Below are 16913 nucleotides of genomic sequence, written 5' to 3' on the forward strand. Positions count from 1 at the left end.
CTTCTCTTGCTGTCTTTTATCTCCATCTTTTCATTATAATAGGTTAGAGACAGTCATGTGTATGTCTTCTCTGCTGCACCAGGTGAAAAGATTGGAGAAGATAATGCAGTTATCAGTTAACTATGCCCTGTAACACGATACTGTTATGGAGGTTCAGACACCACACTCAGCACCTGAGCTTATCCAAAGTGTTACCAACAGTACTAAGTCAACACTGAGACAGGTTTCAACCAAAGAACCTGTTCCCAGGATGCAGGTTAAACTTACCAAGCCCGCACCAAATTTCATGGTGTTCAGGCTATCAGTAGTTGACCTAACTTGATTAAATCTAGCTCAGCTAAATTTACAAACAAGCCAATGTTGCAGGCTGCACTGCAGTACAGGGAGACTCAAACTACTTTTAGAAAAGACAGCTTTGCAAGAGTTGAGTTTCTTACAGATTAATGTATGTAACACAGTAGGTCACAACCAAATGCACAGACAATAGATCTCTATATGTTGTTCAGGAATGGATGAGAGGAGGATGCAAACAGGGTAAATATGTTGGAGCTACAGATATTTACCAAGAAGGACTAGAGTAGCAAATGCAAAGGCAGACAAAGAGGTTAGAAAGTGCAGGGTGCAAGTTACAGGTTCAGAGGTTTTTCCTGCCCAGGTGTCTTGCTAAGTTCTATTTATATTAAAATTTTACAGACTACCAAGAACATACAGACCACTACAAACACATTTTTATACTTCTATTGTTGTCATTATGTTATCATTAAGACAGAGGCAAGTATTACAGATCAAAATCTCTCTAAGATAATTAGGGATGTGGGGTGTTACAGCAACTGCATTTTATTGTTCTTTGAAGTGGTATACAATTTAGAAACTTCTGTGAATGTTAGCCATCACACTCCTGACAGCACAATAATGCTTTTCCATTGATATATCGAATCTATATAATCTTAGTCAATAAGAACTGAACAGTGGGTCTCCATTTCCACTTTAGCACTCCATTTGAAAACTTCAGAGGTTTTCCTGTTGGAGTTTGATAGGAAGGACGGATAACAAAAGCCTGAAGTAGTTTGTATCAAATGCTCCCTTACCATCCTCTCAACACAGGTCAGCACAGTGACTCTCAGCTGCACATAACTGAAGCCGCATATCAACAGAAATAAAAACATGTTCCAGAGCACAATTACTGAAATTATAAACTTTGTTTTAAACAGATCCACTCAATTTTGTTCATAAAATGCCTTTTGTTTTTGATTAGACTGGTTTTGTCTCTTTTTTCCTTCATTTTTGTTGTGATTCACTACTTAACAGTTTAGAAACAAAATTCTCCTTTGTTCACACACCATCTGAAAAGTGAGATTTTTCAAAAGCGCTGAGTGTTGACCCAACTGTGTCTATTCATGTCAATATGAGCCACCTCTGACTCTGGTGGAGCTGAATTTTTTATATGTATTGTTTGCTCTTCCTTCTAATTGAAGTTCTTTCAAAAAAGGCAAAAAGTTTCTGTGTTGGAAAGTAGGTTGGCAAGAACGAATTCAATAATGCCTGGGAAATTCAGCACTGGCAAAAGTAAAGAACTAGCAGCTAGGACCAGTGGTGGTGCATGTTCTCTGTGCCAAGAAATAGCATTTCAAATAGCAAAATGTAGTCTGTCAAATATTACACTAATTTCCTGAGCTGGTTTATTTACCCTCTACTGCCAGAGACACTGCAGGTGATTAGCAAGTCTTCTGTGCCTACTTTCCTGATCATCTTTTGCCTTTGCCATATAAAGAGCAACTTTCCAAACCCAGTATTCCTTTTGTACAGCAGTAAAGTGTCCAATACAATGAGAGTCCGGTTTCACTTTGGAACTTGTAGACACCATTGTAATACAAATAAATAATTATAGGTGGTGAAAAATATAGACATGTTCAAAGGTAAGCAGAGAAAGTAATGGAAAAAGAGAAGCTGAGAAATTATAACAGTTCTGTTGTTAATAATTTCCTTACAGATTTCAATGGAAAAAATACTTTAGGAGGCAATTTGTGTTAAAGCTGATGATGAAAACACCACATGAACAATATTATGAGAGAAAATATATTTTTCTCAAAACTGAAATTTTCTTTAAGGTTTCATTTTCGGGAAAAGATTACTTTCCATCTGAAAATGAAATTAAATATTGCATTTTCAATAAGTTCAATCTATAATTGGAATATTTGTCATTTCTGAAATGACCCAAAGGGTTCAATTTGAACCAGTTCTAAACCAATAAATTACATCTCCCAACAACATTGCTTTACAAGTATTAGGTTTTGGCTATGTATAGACTCCTCACCTTGAAGATTTGCGTGTCCCAGACAACACTGGGATATACACAGTTAAAAGAAAGACAGGGACTTGCATGCCTTATATACTACATACTATATACTATTCTGCTTAACCTGTCGTGTGCATACCTTTGCCTGGAGTTACGATTTAAATTTAGACTCAAGTCGCTCCTTAGTCTGATTTGGAGAAACCTGGCATGAAAAATTGTAATGGGAATGAGGCTGAGCACAAACTTGTCCTGCGTCTAGCATGTTCTTTCTTGGGGTCTAAACCAAACTGTCAGTGTGGTTTCGCTTTGAGACAATTCTGTTTCCTCACTTGTTTAAATATCTGTTTTTTTTCTAAGGAAGAATAAAACATTTATTGGTGCCTTAAAATTTGCTTTGGAATACAACTGTCATAATCCTTTTAGTGCTAATCACAGTATGTTTTGAGCTAAGAAGAAAGCTATGTAACGTTAGGAAAACCCTTAGCAATATTTACAAATAGGATAAAACTCCAGTTATATAAAACTTACACATTGGATATTAATTTCAGTCAAAAGTATTTAAAGCTCTTTTCACTGTTTTGAAAGGTTATATAATAATCAGATTACGCTTCTCAGATTTATTTGAATGAGAGGTATTGCATTATAACTCTTGATACTTACTTTAAACCCCAAAGAACTTGTATATCCTTTAAATTCATTGAGATTTTTCTCATCCCTTCTGAATGGAAAATATATCATTAGCAAAGAAAGCTGTTTCATAAAGTCCATGGGGTGTAGAATTGCTAAAAAAACTCTGAGATATAGTTTATAAAGCTTATAAACAAAAATGTTAGACACATGAATGATGAGGGATGAGGCTGAAGTGAGGCATAGAGAGAGAATATTACATTGATATTAAATATAAGTTAGTTATCTTTTTCTTATTTTTTATGAGGACATAAAGAGATGGCTAATAGGAATGAATTTAAAGAAACAGAAATTCTCATCATCAGGTAAAAGAAAATTCGAAATGCTTAATATACTCCAGCATGGGCACAAGGTGATAACCATACTGGATTTCTGAAATAACTACCCCATGAAATCGAAGATCCATTCACAAGGGTTTAATATGTTTGTCAGCTCAGCAACACTGTTGTATGACAATAGAATGACAATATTGTACCTGTAAATAAACAGAAACAGAATATGAGTTGTCTGATTTCTGTACCGTACAAAATAATAGAGGGTATTGTACAGCAAAGGTTAACATAGAACTAAGATAAACAGAAAAATAACGTTAAGTGCAATGCTGATTTACTAGATGGAGATCATGACAGGCTGACTTGATGGTTTTATCTGAGCAAGTAACTAGCTTTCTACAGAGAGAAAATATATGATGGCTGCAGATAACTTGGGTCTATCATTTGATACTTGCCATGTGGGAAACAATTAGGAAGGCAAAATTGCTGATTAGTACAAGAATAATAAGCTGAACAAGCAACGAGCTAAATGAAGAAGAGCTGTGCAGCTAAAAGAAGGTATTAATTAAACTATTAAACTTGTTAATGGTAAATAGTTTGGATATATTTTCAGTACAGAAGAATGAAATACAGGAGAACCTGAGAAATCTTGATGAACTAAGTAATAGGAACAAGTTTTGAGTTTTCCTTCTGTGAATTTCTGCTGCTCTGAATACTTAAAGATTGATAGTGCCAAGGAAGCAAGCACCATATGTCATGTCTAGATTCCATCAAGATTCTCAGAATAACTATTGCCCTAACTGTTTTTCCTGCATTTCCAAATACAGCAAATTTTTTTAGAACTGATGTACAGGATGAGGCCTTGCACAATAATGGAGGGTTTACTTTTCCCCTTTCGCTGTATACCCAGTCTCTAAACAATTAGCAAATGTATGTATAGCCAGGTCTGTTGAAGGAGATTTGAACTTGAATGCATCTCCTATGCAAGCATCCTTCTTTCTTATTTTAGGTTATTTTAGGATATCACTTTTGATCTTTTTTTTTAAATGATTATACCAGAAAGATTAGGACAGAAACTTTAGTCCACTCCACTGATACGGAGAAGAGGTCTCTCCTATTTCCTTCTCTAGTTTTATATCAAATACATATTTTGTATTTAAATAGTTTAATTTAAATAGAAGTTGGAGAACAGTAATTAAACTCAGGATTGCTCTTTCCTAGCTAAATATCTTGAGCAATGGACTACAGAGCCATGTTTAGTCTTAGAATCACAGAACAGTTTGGGTTGGAGGGGACCTATGGACTCCTTCCAGTTGGGTGCAGTTAGAGTAGGTTGCACAGGGCCATGTCCAGTTGAGTGTTGAATATCTCCAAAGATTGAGATTTTATTAACTTTCTGGGTAACATGTTTCAGTGCTTGACCACCCACATGGTAAAAAAAACCTTTTGTTTATAAAACTACTTTGTACTCAGTCTCTGATCCAGTCCACTTTTTACCTTTCTTTCTCCTTGCTAGGTAATTTCAAGTACGAGTAGGAAGTGTTATACTCCAATATATTCTACTGTCTTCTGGGAGAACATCATCCTGAGGAGAGATATGTGGTCTAAATATCAGCAGGCTTAAGAGTACTCGAGTTTTGAATGAGTGTGTCCAGTATCAGATAATTCTATACAAATAGTGGACATGAGCCACTGAAAAATATATTTTATTTTTTTCTAAAAGCATGGGTTTAAGTGCCTTTGATCATTTTTTGGCATCTGACTTTGGTAAAAGTTCAAGAAGGTTGATAAGAAGATCAAGTTTACTTACAGGCAGTCTTAAGAGAGTGGTTGTGATTAAAAATACATTCTCATTGTTTGCTAGTTTAGGCAACTACAAGCTAAGCTGATGCAAGCTGGCCCTTTCTACAGTGGGCTTCCATTTGGAAATGCCAAAATTTCCCCATGTACTGTTACTGGAGCCGACGCATCACACTTTAGATTGCCAGATCTCTTTCTGATGTCTCTTACCTATTACCATACTGAATCTAGATGACAATTCTTTTGGGACTGTAGCGTTGAGAGTGACTGAGACTCATCCTGAACTGAGCAGGGGATAAGCAGAAAAACTGATATGAACCTTCTACCAGTGGACCACAAGGCATGTGCCAGGCATATAGTGCTTTCAAAATAAATAAAGCCAGCCCCTCAATCCAGTCAAATGCCTTTTCTATGTCTGTTGAAAGAATTATATGAATCCTAGCAAAAAGTACTAAACTTTACTGGTACTTTGTGCCTTTACAGTCATCCTAACAAATTACTTCTCTCCCCATAGAAACCAATTAAATATTTGTGAAGTAGGGTAGGAGACTACCTTTCCTAGGGTAAAGGTGATGTTTCTATGCTTAGTAGGAGGGAGGGAAGAAATCTGTAGCTGGGACATTCATCTCTTAAATGACCTTCTCATAGGCATATTGTGATATCCAGCTCCTATGAGGAAGAAAACTAAATAAATAAGTCAAAAAATCAGTGGGGAGTCGGAGGGGATGGGCATGGCTTATAGTGTACTGCTGAGAATCCATTCAAATTCACAGCTTTATCTGTTGGGGTTTTTTTTCCTTCACTTTATTAACAACTTCTACTGTTATGTTCCTATTTAAAGAGATAAATTGTTCTGAGGATAATTTGGGTAATTTGGTATTTTTTTAGATTTTTCAAGGTGGACTATTATTAGGATGCTAGAAGCTGTGTAATCAGCTGTAATGAAAACAAAGTTTTAGTTAACATCCTCGTTACTCCATTGTATAATTAACTCACAGCTTTTTTTTTAATGGTAGAAGACCAATACCTGTTTGACAATAAAACCCCGTAATGTATATCCTTTTGAATTATTCTGTTTACATCAGTGTACTCGGTTTAACTTTCAGCCCTGGCTTTACTTTCATTTTCATGCTTCTTCCTTATATTGTGGTGGTGAGCTACAGAGGAGCCTCAGCTTGAGGAAGAAATTGTTTTCCTCACCTTACTTTTTGCAAATTAGTTTGCTCCTCAGCTTTGTTCTTACATAAATAAGGAAAGTACTGCACTATAATGGCACGCCATGCTCCTTTCCAGAAGAATCACACTCAATTCTTTCCCAGCTGTAAACACAAAATATTTTTAGTATTAAAGTATAGTCTGATGACTATAGCCTCTCTGTGGTTTACTGGAGAACTCCTGCCTAGCACCTTGCTCGCTGTCCCTTTTAACTTTTAAATGGTTAAAAATATTATTGCATGGCTAAATATGATGTGAAATTCTTCTTCATAATTGGCTTCTTTTAATTTTACTATTTAACTTTTACCATCTTAATTCAATCAGATTTTAATAAAGTAAATTATATTTATGCTGTGCACCTGAACTTAAGTGCATTTAAGTCTCTTTTGTTTATTTGTTTCTTACCTTTGTGACTGCCAAGGAAATATTTTAATGACAAGTCATTCCAGATCAGATCATCAGCCTTAATTGAAATGTAACAATTGTTTGCATATTCTAGCTTTTCCCATTGTTTTTCATTCAAATCCAAACCTTTCATTTTGCCTATTTGAAAGCCTGTTTTGGAGAGAATTCTACATTTCTTTAAAGAAACAAAGAACAAGTTTAGAAAATAATGTGTGTAATAAGGAATGACATATCAACTTTCAAAACCATCAGCCCAACGCAAAGCCCATTGCTTGTGTTCTAAAAGTTGAAGATATGCACACACCTAATGCTGAATTAAGATTTGACTCTAGCATCTTTGTGAAGACCTGTCCGACGTGAACAGAAAAAGTTTCCATCTGCAGTGAATAGTCTTGGTAAAAACTCTACTGTCAAATACTCTGGTTGGAATGAGAGAGTAAACAACGTTAGCAAACTATGTTGACTAAGTTCATCTCCATCCAGTATTCATCCATAGCAAAGAATAAGAATGGAGTACAGTTAGGAGATCTAGGGTTGATGACTTTGGTACTGGTATTTCATAAAATACTGTATGGTGTTTGGTTTTTTTTTAATTTTCTGTCAAAACGCTATTTTAGAAACTTCCAGAAAGCCTCCACAAAGATAAATTTTTACATATGACTTGTAAAGCCCTGTTCCTCTGAAATTGCTTGAACAGGGTTCATAATGATGATTCCCTACTAAAATACACAATAGCAGCTTCACTCAGAGTAGTTTTTTGCAATGAATGTGTTTATTTTACAAATGGACCCATGCATGCTGTGTTATGACAGGCAAGTGGTGAAATCTCCTACTGAGGAATGCCCCTAAGCCAGAAGGTCTCCAGGATATCTGATGAGTGATCTCCTGTTGCTTTATTTGGCTCTTGCTGGTACCCATTTCACTGCTGACTGGACAAATGCCATTCAACAATAAAATATCCTTGCCTGGAGGATTTGACACAGATGGGTCTGGTCAGATTGGCCCGTTAAGGGTAAGGAATCAAGCCCATGACCTTTTTTACTGATAATGGTATTGTATGTTATACTTTTCACAGAACATCTGCTCACTGTTTGAGTTTACATTGTACTTCTATTTAATTTTTATTTCTTTGGTTTTTTACCTGAGACTCCATGTCATCATAGATAAATAGAAAATGATATATCAGCGTACTCGAGCCAAAGACAATACATTATTCTCCTATGTATATTAACAAAAATAAAACACTACTTTCCCCTCTCTTTGGTCTAATACCACTTCAGTATGAAGATTATTATATGCAATCCTTAAAAATATTTTTTTTGGTAATTAGATATAAAATAATTATTAATCCTACCAGACTGTTACAAAATGTTCTACAGTTACAGTTAATAAATTGCCACACAACAAGATGGTAAAAACTGGTACACCAAGCCAATTCTCCTTTCATAGTGGTATAAACCAAGAAATACTCCACTGAAGTCAGTAATCTGATTCAAGTGAAAGGAGAATAAATTCATAACTATGGTACCATAGACCTTATCTATGTAGTAATATGGTAAATGAATAAACTCAGAAAGTTTGAGAAGTTCTAAGAAAGTAGTTGATATTGATCATATTTACCATTTCATTTTTCATTCCTCTAATCATCTTTTTTTCTTTACTCAGTCATCTTTCAAAACCAACTTTTATCATCATATGTAAATAAGATGAAATACATTCTTGTCTATGGTATCTAAAGAGATTTTTTTAAAAAAATCAGGTGAGACAATAAATGTGACCCTTTAAGACCTCTTTCATAGTGAAAGTATCTCTTTAAAATAATGTGTTGAATCTTAACATTACAGAATACTGTAGTTCATTGCCTTGCTTTTTATGTTACTTCCCTCTGTTTAGCAACCAGAAATGGGTGAAATGAACCCAGGTTTAACATTTCAACTGAATGTATCAGGACAGCCAAGCCGTGAGTGTTGGACTGTAAAACTCTCCGTCACCTCCCATCTTAAGACTCTGGTGGTCTGAATACCTAACTGCAGAAGGCAGTGATCCAGCAGCAGTAGTTGAGGCAAATATCATCAGCTTATTCCCTGGTCCAAACCACAAGTCTAGACTAATCTTATCCTAGAGTAGAATGGTAGAATCACTGGGAATTTTTGGTGAATGCCTTTATGAATTGCTCCCAGAGTATCTGAAATTACCTGCAGTATGCAGTAAGGGTCTTGTGTTTGTTGGCTGAACAGAATAATTTGGCTCTTGGGCATGCGGTGCATAGGTCAGGAAAATAAGTCACCCCTCCAGTCAATTCTAAACATTTACCTCACAGAGCACCATATCAGAGTTTTGGTATGGCCATGTACATTTACTTGCAAAGTAAGATAAAATTTAACATGTGGATATCAGGATCTACTTTAAGAAATTTCAAACATGCATGTGTGCAGTTCACTAAAAAGGCAGAGTTTTTCAAATTACTTGCTCATTATGAAATGTTTACCTAGCTCTGATGATTAGTCATTGGTTGGCAGAATTTAATCTTCTGAAATCCTAGAAATATTTTTATAAAGAAGCAGTACAAATAACTGGAATGTAAGTTGCCTCACTTTAATGTCTGTACATTCTCAGGTCTAAATTGTTACTATAAAGTTGTTTTGAATTAAAACTTGGAAGTTTAAATTGAAAACTGTCTTGTATGTTGTAATCAGTTTTTGAAAAATGTAATCGTAGCACAGGATTCCATTTAAATTGTTATTTCCCATGGTGTAATTACCAGTGAAGAAGAATAGAGTGGCTAAACCACAGTGAGATTGAATTTACAGCTGCTAATGCAGCTCTACTTCAGAGTACACTGTTGGCTGAAAGGCCGACGTGGGATCTCCCAAGGTTACAGGCTTTAAGTCTCAAAGCCTCCAGCAGATTACTTCCTGCATAACCACACATTTCAAAGAGCTCAGAGGCTTGACTTTAAAAGAGAAATAAGTATCCCTCAGAGAAGGCACCAGTACGTGATATTCAAAAAACTTCAACATTAAAACTGTGACATAAGAATCGACATCTATTCATAGAAAAATGTTTCTAGCTTTTTTATACTCAAACATTTCCCGTGTGAAAGGTATGTAAGTCTTCTGGTTCTCATGACTTTTAATAAAATTCCAAACCCAGATATATAGAGAGGAGGATGGAGATAGAGATCAGGTATTTGTAGACACGATGACAGTTTTGTAGACAGGTCTATGCATCTTTGATTATCTTTGTATCTTCAGACGTCTCTTATCCACTAATAGTAGTATGTTTTAATGCTTTTTCAACAGTTCATTATGACATAACAGCCTTATTGTTCCCTTCACTTAAGATCATATCGACAATTTCTACAGCGATTTGTAAGATGATGAAGGAAGCACTGTCTGCATTATGTTACAGTTCTCTGCTCTATTGGCCATGATCAGAGCAGCTTCAAGAAACTATCAAGCAGACAGATGTCCTTCCACCTGTGGCTACCTTTTGCTTATAAAGGAACATATACACCTTTCTAAAAAAATGAGTTTCCATAAGCTTAAGAGAGAAAGCCTGTCAGATAAAAGTACTGCAGCTGCTGAATATGTTTTTATATATTAAAGCATTTTAAGATTGTGGGAGTATTGCAAGTAAATGATTTAACTACATTCAGCTGTCCTGTAAGTTGTTTGTAATTACTGATTTCGCTTTTCAGATGTGCATAATAAAGTTCTCAATGTAGCTCTTTCAAGTGCAGCAGCAATGCTGACTCTTCAGTATTCGATAGTTCAATCACACAGGATATCTTCAAGTGAGGCAAAAAATAAAAAAGAAAGATAGAGGCAGTACAAGGTAATGCTTGGTGTTATTAGTGGCTCAAATTCATTTACTTTGCAGTGATTGCTCCAGTCTTTGAAATATTTGGATATTTTTAATCATGTCTCTGGCAGTAGTCACAGCTTCAGTATTTCAGTTAGTCCATAAAATGTTTCTTTCATATGTTGATAAATTTTCCCACCTACTCTAGAGTAAATGCTTCTTTCTAGTCAAAAAACAGTAACAAAATATCTTGTCCCAAACAAGCCAAGTGCTCACAGTACATAAAAACAAAGCAAATTTTAAAAGTGTCAGAGGAAGTTGTCTTGACACGTACTCTGATCTCCAGTAATCAGCCATCACAGTGATATTCAAGCACTTGTTTTTTCCCAGAGAACCAATGTATGCATTTTCCCCAATAGGCATTTATTTTTCTCTTGGTTTCCCATAGAATCAAAGCATATGCATTCATGCCCCATATATGTCTAGCTATTGATAACATAGCAAAACATATAATAATCTGTGGACCCCTCCAATTATATTTAGTAACTAACACTTCATTTCATAAGAAGTGTAAGTAGATAGGCTAAAACCAAACAAATTGAGATTCTGCCAATGTATTCATCATGAAATACAGATGTGGAAAATGTGGTGTTCTGAAGTACCAAGAAATTTTATAGACCAAATGATGGGAATTAGGGCAGGACTGAGGTCCACATAAGAAATCACAGCCCTTCAGCTCAAGCTGAGAAGAGATTATCAGGAAGAGTTCATCACGTTTAGCTTTGAGGAATTATTTCACCACTTCTTTTTTGGAACTTTCATTTAAATGAAGTTTTTGTCAGATAATTTGGCTGTCCAAATGTCTGTTTCCACTTCTTTTTTTGAAGATGAGGGTCGTCTGATGAAACAACCTTATCACTACCTCTTTTCTCACTCTCTTTCCACCTCCAGCTGTTCTACTCTTCAGATGTCAGTAGAAATGTTCCTCTTACATCGATTGGGAAACACAAATTTTCACACTGTTTGTAATGAAAATAAACTGCTTCAAAACTTGAATTAGAATTTTACTTTAATCACCTCAGTGTTTGGGCAACAAGTGAAGCCACTTTTCAATCTGCATTAATTTGATGCCAGAAAATACACATACTCTGAATCACTAAGCATTTTTTTGTGCTTATGGAAAGGGCCAGATACACAGACAAATTACTTTCATTTACCTACAGACCATGCTACATTAAATGGTTTTGAAGAGTTAATCTGATGAGGATAAGAACTAAAATGGAAAGTAAGGCTAATAAATGCTTTTAAAAGCATTTATTTTCACAGACTCTTCAAATACTCTGCAAATGCAAAGTATCAATTATGAAGACTGTTTTGTACATAAAAGGCAAAGCTCTGGCTATCTTCTCCAAGCAAGTTTTGTGACTGGGTTTTAGCACAACACAACCTCTTAAGAGAAAACTGTTTTTTCAGCTCTTTACTCTGTACAAAGAACTTGAAACCCCACTGTAGCAAAGTATGAACAGATGAATACAGGTGTATTTGAACAGGTATCTTCCCTTCAGTGCACTGTATGATTTAATCCATAGGTAAGTATATTTTAGAGAGATAAAACACAATGTCAAACTAGGGCAGGGGTCAATAAATTGAACTCTAGTCATTCAAATTGTTAGCCTGCAAGAGCGTACCCTTGAGATAAAGAGTATTGATGTTTATGTTGATTCAGAGTCTTTGTGTAATATCTGGCAAGCACTGAGGGAGTTTCCTTTCCGTCTTAATCTTCTCTGGCCAGAGTTGCTGCCTGAAAACTTGTTGTTAGGACAGATCGCTGTGCTGTTTTTGACTACTTCTGTTCAAGGACTGGTTTATATACTACACAATAACTGTTTATGTAGGGGATAAAACCAGACTGTGCATCCTCAATAGGCAAGCTATGGTCCATCATAAGTTACTGTTCATCAGAGAAGCAGAAGTCAGTTGAATCAAGCTATCACTTAGAAAATGGCAGTGAGAGTAACTATCTGAAATTATTATTAATGCTAACTACATTGAAGCTTCTGTTCAGTTCAGTATTACCAGAACTTCATTCACAGTCAGTGAACTGGCATAATCAAAACACAGAAGATGGACCTAATCTAAGATGGACCTAATCTAAGGCCACATCTAAGATGTGGCCTTAGACAATGCAAGTCACATTAACTGCTCTTCTTTCTCATGCAAGACCTCCAGGTTCACACAATTGCATTAAAAGGTGAGATTTGTCTCACCTAAATTCACTTGTTCTAAAGTTAAGCATCCAGGTGTTCTCTATAGTGAGTGATGCCTCTGGAGAGTAACCATCCCATTCTAAGATCTGAAATAGCTAGACTACATCACACTTCTGAGATTCTTTTGTGTTTTGCTTTGTTAATGTCCAGAGACTATTAAGAGAGCCTAAATATGTAGCTTCAACTGTGTGTCAACTCTCCAGAAGATTATGTTGACTGAAATTACGCCTTTCTAATTCTATATGGTTTTCCCTTGTTTTTTAGTGCAGATCTCTAGTCCTCTCTTACTCACATCAGTCTTTTGATCTCATTGTACTGTTCTCTTCATTCTGCTAGTGGTTCTAGGCTTGACAGCACTGATTTGCCACTAAAAAAAAACTTGTAGTGTCCTAGTGGGCTGAATGAATACTGGAGTTCTCATTTAATTGTTTTTTTTCTGATAAATCATGAAATAATTTTTTCTTTGAAAAAAACCTCTGCCTTTTTCTGCTTTTTATTCCTGCCCAAAATATATTTGAAATTATTCAACTCTTTTAAGTTCATTTGTATTTGTGGATGAAAATAACAACTTTCACTACAAGACAAAATATTAAACTGGTCAAGTTTTCAAAAAAGTTGTTAAAGTCAACACAAAATACGTCAACATCTCTAGAAAGTGTGTCATATTGACACGGGAGTAATCAATGGAATTCAAATTTAGAAACAGTTTCACTATGAATGCATTTACTATTTGCTACACAAAGATCAGCATTCAGACCCACGGTTGAGGTAGTATATCCTGAAACATTACCATGGATCAGCTAAACTGTCTTAACTCCACGTAAGCATTCAATCTGTGGTGAACTACACCAAGGTAATTAGAATGATCTTAAACTTAGTCAAATTACCTCAAATGTGACAAGCGTGAACCGTTTAGGAGTTAACACTGTAACTCAGTATGGAATATAACTGAGTCCTCAGATTAATTATTCTTGTGACTTGTAATGCTAATTTTTTTAAAGGCTGCTCCACTGCCTTTTCCTATTCAGTTTTATTTAGAGGAGAGAAGGAAACTCTCAAAATGAAGGCTAATGTACAAGAATAATTTCTAAAAAAACAAGGAACAGCAGCTATTTAAAACAAATGAACATGTAACAATCTTACAGCACTGTAACAGCAGGATACAGGAGAAAAAATGTAAAAATAGCCACTTCAAAAAATTGTTTATTAAAGCCCTCATCTCCACAGCAGGAAATAAAAAGAAAAATACTGTAACAGCCACCTTAAAAATGATTTATTAAGAAATGCATCACCAGAGATGTACACTTTACCAACTATCTTAAAATAAATTTATTCAACTCTGCCCCAGCAGGAAACACTATAAAAAAGAAAATTTCCACTGTGTGAAAATAAATAAATAAAAATATTTTCAAAAAAGGAAAAATAAAGAAGTCCTTTTAAAATAGTTTTGTATAGCTTGTATTGCATTAGTGAAGCATGAAGACAGCTCTATTCACCAATGGCTTTGTTCTTCATAATGCCACGTTCGCTGGACCCATTCAACAAGTGTGTCTGATACGCGTTTAAACAGAAGCATATGAGACGCCTCAGCTACCTCAAGTTTAAACATCAGTGAGCTCACCGGCTTTCATAGCTGATCTTTTAAAATTATATTTTAAATTACATTCTTGCAAGCATGTTTTCAAGAGCGTGATACATGAGTTGTTCTAAAAGTTTCTTTTCCAGCCCAATTATGATTTTCACTGGGAGTCCATCATCTTGTGCAGTATATGTTTCAGTTGTAATTGTGTTTGAGTGTGGTATGCAAAGTTGCATGGAAGCACAGTATCTTTAAAGAAGGAAAGGATTGCCTCGTGACCAGGTAAGCGCACGCTGGGGCCTCATTCTACTATGCAAGTAAAATGAACCTCATCCTTATGAACATTCAAGCTCTAAGTCTCTCACCAGGACTTTTGTCCCACCAGTGCGAGCTAGGTTTGTCAACTCTTAGTATCTAGATTGCCCGAAGCCTCCTTTGTGATTTGGAACTGGCTTGGACCCGCAAAGGATGCAGTGATTCTGCTGTGGTCCAGCAGATCTAGATCAGTTACCTGTTTTATCCGTGCCAAGCCTTGGAAAGCTGCCAAGCCTTGGAATGCCACCATTCCCACTGCTTCTGTACAAAGAGAAAAGCAGACTCCATGACTTCTCTCAGCAGTACTCATTTCTGTTCCAACGCGTCAGCCTTTCCATGGTAGTAAGAACAGGAATCTTTACGCTGACATCTACCTCTCATATTTATTCTAGGTATCCCTGCCTTTCCCCACCGGGGCCTGGAGCAGTCAGGCCCTGGACTCTGATTCTTGATGTGGCTCAGACAATTTTGACGACACTGATAAAAAGCTCTGGTCTGTTTATGTACAGACAATGGAAAAAAGTGACACCAAAAATATTTATGGACTTAACAATAATAATGAGCTGAGAATTGAGCCTCCTAAGTAGCATCACTGTAAAACTAGGGAAGATAAACTTACATTATACACAGTAAATACCTCCGTGAATGTAAACAGATATATGTGTGTCTATATATAATCAGAGTGGGCAAAGGAACTAAGAGAAAGATGAATCTCAACTGAAGCCTACTGTGTGACAATGTGGTTATTATAGCGTATACGTCCATGAAATTTAAACATTTCACTACTTTAGAGAAAGCTAAAATAAATATACTGAACCTCTTGGGGGGTGATTCTGCGTAAAAAGGTTCAAGCAAGTAAAGATGTCAGGATCGGGCCCAATGCTTATTTATGTCTTCCCCTTTATGTATAATTCAATAACTAGAACTGCAAGGTAAAAAATGTATATAAAATGTAACCAATTGAGATGTGGCTGTTTGCTTTGTCAAAAGAAGAAAATTGTGCAGTTGGGATATGTGTAATCAGACTTCAATATTTCTTTATGATCTCAAAAAAACATAGCAACAGAAGTAAAGTTCATCTGCAGTAAAGTTGGTGTTGCAGCTTCAGCAAATTACTTGTGTGAGTGGCAGTGATGATTACAGCCAAGGAAATAAGTCCTAGCAAATTATTTATTCAACGAATTTCACCATTTCTTCTGTCCACAGTTTGTCAGTGATCAGGTGACGATTCTCTCAGTGTTAGTTTTCATTCAGAATTAAGTTCATCACTGAGTACATCTTGATCCGAAAGACATTCACAAACAGCTATTCAAGTCCACACCTGGCCTGAAGCCTGTTTGTCTCCAAGAGTTTGTCTCCAAAAGTTTGTCAGGTAGCAAAAGACTTAGTAGAGCCTTTTCTCACCAGCTTCTCGCTAACCTTTGTAGAACATCTTGGAGAAAATGTACGTGGCCTCTGCCTTGCAGAAAATGCAGTCCTTTACACTAACTCTGGGAAAGAGAGGTTTAGAACAAAGCAGTTCTTTTGACCAATTTCTACTTGAAATCCAGTCACTTTGAGGTGGTAAAGAAAACAAGTAACAGAGCAGATAGCTCCTCAGAAATACTATGCAGTACTAATCTGCCGTGGTTTGGGACAGACCAGCCACTGGGCAAATGACAGATCTGTAGCAGCAGAAGCCCCCCCGCCCAGTATTTCCTATGTCACCGGTAGGGTGGCAAGGGAGGGAAGCTGGGATCTTGGGAGCATCAAGTGGTCTCAATTAGTATGGAATCACATGAAGAAAGAAACACTCTTCAAAGTGTAAATTGTCTTTAAAGTCCTCCTTCCCCCACCTCCCCCCCTCCTTTTTCTTAGTCAACCTGCTGTGCACACAGGCTTCAACAAGCAGCAGTCAAGCTTGTGGACATCAGCCATGTCTGAAACTCTATTTCTGTTTTCTGTTTTCAAATACTTTGTATCTACATGAAAATGTAGGTAGTGACGCATAACATTTTGACTTAAAATGTTAGCCATGTATCTTTTTTCCATGTAGATTCATATTAATACCCATAGTCAGTACAGTGATGTTACTAAGGATACCAAGGATAGGTAGATTGAGTCAAAAAAGGCATCCTCACTTCTTCAGCAACTTCCTACTCACAAATCTAATATGTATCTGCCTATTGTACTAATGCAAGAGATAGCTAGCTGGCTAGTAAAGGAAAATTCTTATGGGATTTTGTCTGCCTAAAATAGTAGGATCTGAGCCCTCAACACGAGGAAAACTTCAT

The sequence above is a fragment of the Charadrius vociferus genome, unplaced genomic scaffold, assembly GCF_000708025.1.
Source record: "Charadrius vociferus isolate BGI_N301 unplaced genomic scaffold, ASM70802v2 scaffold31, whole genome shotgun sequence".
In the NCBI taxonomy this organism is placed as follows: domain Eukaryota; kingdom Metazoa; phylum Chordata; class Aves; order Charadriiformes; family Charadriidae; genus Charadrius; species Charadrius vociferus.